Below are 5,246 nucleotides of genomic sequence, written 5' to 3'. Positions count from 1 at the left end.
CATGCATTTTATGGTATGTGAATTATTTTTTAACTAAAAATGTATTTTCTTCAATTGTTGATACAAGATTGTTAATTATGTTTTTTTCCTCTGTCCCCAGAAAGAGAAAATGTTCATTAAGTTTTAAGTATTCTATATCTTTCTAATTTTATGCTTCCTTCAGCTGTTAAATATGTTTAAATTGATGGTCTCAACAACACTGAAAAAGAAACTGGTTGGGTGCGGTGGCTCACGCCTATAATCCCAGCACTTTGGGAGGCTGAGGCAGGTGGATCACCTGAGGTCAGGAGTTTGATACCAGACTGGCCAACATGGTGAAACACTGTCTCTGCTAAAAATAAAAAATAAAAAAATGAGCCGAGCATGGTGGCACGTGCCTGTAATCCCAGCTACTAGGGAGGCTGAGGGAGGAGAATTGCTTGAACCCAGGAGGTGGAAGTTGCAGTGAGCTGAGATCGAGCCACTGCACTCCAGCCTGGGTGACAGAGCAAGAATGTGTCTCAAAAAATAAATAAATAAATAAATAAAATAATAACGAAACTTAATAACCATTGGGGAATGCTAGCAAATCAACTCATTATCTTGAAAAGTGGCACATTGAAAAGTGGTACATAAATGAAAGAATGAAACCTGTAACCTAACTTTTTTCTGGTACTACATCAATGGGTAACCCAGAGGCTGGGTATGGTGGCTCACACCTGTAATCACAACACTTTGGGAGGCCATCGTGAGTGGATCACCTGAGGTTGGCAGTTCGAGACCAACCTGGACAACATGGTGAAACCCCGCCTCTACTAAAAACACAAAAATTAGCTGCGTGTGGTGGCACATGCCTGTAATCCTAGCTACCTGGGAGGCTGAGGTGGGAGAATTGCTTGAACCTGGGCGGTGGAGGTTGCAGTGTGCCGAGATCAAGCTACTGCACTCCAGCCTGGGTGATAGAGGGAGACTCTGTCTCAAAAAAAAAAAAAAGAAAAAAAGGAAAGACTGAATTAGAATGTTACCTTTTCATGACCAGTAATAAGATAGTTAAGCTTCGGATATTAATGGCAGATGACTTCATATGCGTATACGTACCATATATATTTACTTATTTAGAGACAGAGAGAGAGAGTGACAGAGAGAGAGAGAGTGACAGAGAGCCCTACATTATATCTTCCTCCTGGAAGAACACAGTGCCACCTATGAAGAAGTTTGCAAAAATGTGGATCAAGCGTCCAGTGACCAAATTTCAGGAAAGAACAGAAGACAGAGATATATATTAAATGACATCTCAGTGATTCAGTCAGACAAATTCATACTAACATGAACATGGCAGCATGAAAGACTTGATTTCTTCAAAAGCAAATGTCAAAGAAGAACATAGTACGAAGGGGAAGCTTATAGATTTAATAGACTTATTAACCACTCTGAACATGTGAATCATATTTGGATCCTAATTCAAACAAATTTAAAGATATTTATGACATTTATGATATAATTGGATACCTAAATACTGATTGGATATTTGATGCTACTGAGGAAATCAATTCTTTCTTAGGTATGAAATTGATAAGATGCCTATGTTATCAATAAAGTGCCCTTATCTGATTTGTTAATGCTTTAAAAAACTTATTTGCATATTTATTATAAGTTCATGGGTATATGTGTAGGATGTGCAAGTTTGTACATAGATAAACATGAGCTATGTGGTTTGCTGCACAGATCATCCCATCACCTAGGAATTAAGACCAGCATACATTAACTAGTCTTCCTGATGCTCTCCCTCCTTCCACCCCCAACTCTCCAACAGGTCTCAGTATGTGTTGTTCCCCTCTGTGAGTTCATGTGTTCTCATCATTCAACTCCCACTTAAAAGTGAGAACATGGAGTATTTGATTTTCTGTTCCTGTGTTAGTTTGCTGAGGATAATGGTCTCCAGCTCCAATCATGTCCCTGAAAAGGACATGACCTCATTCCTTTTTATGGCTGCATAGTATTCTGTGATACATATGTACCACATTTTTTTAATCCAGTGTACCATTCATGAGCATTTGGGTTGGTTCCATCTCTTTGCTATTGTGAATAGTGCTGCAATGAACATACATTTGTATGTGTCTTTTTAATAGAATGATTTATATTCCTTTGGGTATAAACCCAGTAATGGGATTGCTGTGTCAAATGGTATTTCTGCCTCTAGGTCTTTGAGGAATCACCACACTCCATCAACAGTGTAAAAGCATCCCTACAACCTTATCAGCATCTGTTTTTTTTGTTTTGTTTTGACTTTTTATTAATAGCCATTCTGGCTGCCGTGAGATGGTATCTCATAGTGGTTTTGATTTACATTTCTCGAATGATCAGTGATGTTGAGCTTTTTTTAATATGTTTGTTGGCCTCATGAATGTCTTCTTTTGAGAAGCCTCTGTTCATGTCCTTTGCTCACTTTTTAATGAAGCTGTTTGTTTTTTTCTTATAAATTTGTTTAAGTTCTTTGTAGACTCTAGATATTAGACCTTTTTCAGATGGATAGATTGCAAAAATTTTCTGTCATTCTGTAGGTTGTTTATTCACGCTGATGATAGTTTCTTTTGCTGTCAGAAGCTCTCTAGTTTAATTAGATCATTTGTCAATTTTTGCTTTTGTTACAATTGCTTTTGGGATTTTCATCATGAAATCTTTGCTTGCACCTATGTCCCAAATGGTATTGCCTAGATTTTCTTCTAGGGTTTTATAATTTTGGGTTTTACATTTAAGTCTTTAATCCATCTTGAGTTAATTTTTGTATATGGTGTAAGGAAGGGGTCCAGTTTCAACTTTCTGCATACAGCTAGCCAGTTCTCCCAGCACCACTTACTGAATAGAGAATAATTTCCCTAGTGCTTGTTTTTTGGCTTTTGTCAGATTTGTTGAAGACCAGCTGGTTGTAGATGTGTGGTCTTATTTCTGGGTTTTCTATTCTGTTTTATTGGTCTATGTGTCTGTTCTTGTATCGGAACCATGCTGTTTTGGTTAATGTAGCCTTGTAGTGTAGTTTGAAGCCAGGTAGTGTGATGCCTCCAGCTTTGTTCTTTTTGCTTAGGATTGTCTTTGTTATTCAGCCTCTATTTTAGGTTCACATGGATTTTAAAATAGTTTTTTCTAATTCAGTGAAGAATGTCTATGATCATTTAATGGCAGTAGCTTTGAATCTATAAATTGATTTGGACCATATGGCCATTTTCATGATATTGATTCTTCCTATCTATGAGCATGGAATGTTTTTCCATTTGTTTGTGTCCTCTCTAACTTCTCTGAGCATTGGTTTATGACTCTCCTTGAAGACTTCTGTTAGCGGTATTCCTAGATATTTTATTCTTTTTGTGAAAAGTGCCCTTATTTTTCAGAGTTCATACTAAACCATTTCTGGATAAAGTGACATATGGTTGGGATTTACTTTAAGGTCATATGGAAGAGGGTAGAGTGAGTGATGAAATAAGCTTGGCTATGGGTTGCTAATTGCAATTGAGTGATAGATGCATGAGCGTTCACTATACTTAAGCATTTTAATAATCCTTATTTGAAATGGGAAATGGAAAGGTTAGGGATTTTTTTTTTTTTTGAGACAGAATCTTGCTCTATCACTCCGGCTGGTGTGCAGTGGTGGGATCTTAGCTCACTGCAACCTCTGCCCCCAGGGTTCAAGTGATTCTCCTGCCTCAGCCTCCTGAGTAGCTAGGATTACAGGTGTGGGCCACAATGCCTGGCTAGTTTTTGTATTTTTAGTAGAGAGGGAGTTTGACCATGTTGGCCAGGCTGGTCTTAAACTTCTGACCTCAAGTGATCCACCTGCCTCAGCCTCCAAAAGTGCTGGGATTACAGGTATGAACCACAGCACCTGGCCACTGTTAGGGATTTTTGTAGCCTCATATTGAGTATCCTTGGTACCTCTGTTTCTGTATTATAAAAAGAGGGATAATACTTAACCCACTTAGCATGCATTGCTGCTGTAAGTCATGAGCTTTATTTATGGGGTAATGGCCTATAAGAGCACTGAGCCATCTTTAGTAGAGCAGCAAGTAATTTCCATGCCTATTCAGACTTTTCTAGCGAGTGACTTAAGAGGACATCCTATAAAAAGTGGCTGGCTAGGGTCTAGATGCTAGCATCTGGAACGGGATCTTCAGGGGCAGCTCTGATGACCCTGCCCATGTCTGCTTTTCATGTCCCTGCCTCTCTGACCCCCAGCAAGACCAAATGGAGTTGAGAAAAGATTCCCTATGAGTTGCAGTGGCACTTCTTGCCTGGGGTTCAGCCAGTTTCTGAGGCCTGAAAGGCTGAGGCAAGGATCATCTGGCGGTTGGCTCAGCCCAGCACCTGAGCACATTGAGAAGGCACCACGCTCCCTCAACTGCTTTCTGGCTTCTCCAGCACCTTTGTGATCGCTGACACTACAGTGGTGATGATGCCACTTTAAAAAGAATGCCCTGACAGGGTGCAGTGGCTCACGCCTGTAATCCCAGCACTTTGGGAGGCTCATGAGGTCAGGAGATCGAGACCATCCTGTGTGTGTGATATAGCTAACTTAAGTTGGAACCTGTATACTGCCATCTTATAAAGGACAAAAATGTTTCCATTCTCCTCAAGGACTGCTAACCTTGGTTTCTGTAAATTGCTAGATCATTTGCAGGATGCAAAGAGAGGTAAAGCTGCATACCTTCTCTTATCTTCCAGAATTGCTGACCTTTGCTTCCCAGAGTAAGCACACCCAGATCATTCCATCCTGGCGCCAAGCAACTGAAAATCTATGGATCCCACCCCTACCCAGATGATGTGTAAATGAATGCTAATCTTAGCATCTGTGAACCCTTAAATAACAATCAGAGTGTCAAATAGTCCCCTGGCCCTCGAAATGTCCAGAACCCTGTCACCCTCCTCTTCGCCCAGAAGGTGATTTGAATCCACTGGCCCTCGGAATTTCTAAAGCCCCTCCCTCACCCTCGTCTTTGCCTGGGAAGTGATTGACAGCTTTCATTCCCATCTCCACCCCCACTCCCAAGGTGGTTTTGCGGGTATAAAAAGGTCTTATCTCTCTTCTTTCGGGGCCATGGGTTGGAGAGACGTGAGTCCTCCATGATCTCCGGCAATAAACCCTGTAATTTGGCATACTTTTGTTCTGGTGTTGACTTTCTGAGCTGAGTGCGATATAACATGTGTGCAGAGTTCGCGCCAAGGGCTCGAGACAGCAGCGTGACTCGCCTCAGTTTCGCTGCTGGACCTATCTGCAC

Source organism: Callithrix jacchus, chromosome 11 (assembly GCF_049354715.1).
Source record: "Callithrix jacchus isolate 240 chromosome 11, calJac240_pri, whole genome shotgun sequence".
Taxonomy (NCBI): Eukaryota; Metazoa; Chordata; class Mammalia; order Primates; family Cebidae; genus Callithrix; species Callithrix jacchus.
This window is presented reverse-complemented; position numbering follows the sequence as displayed.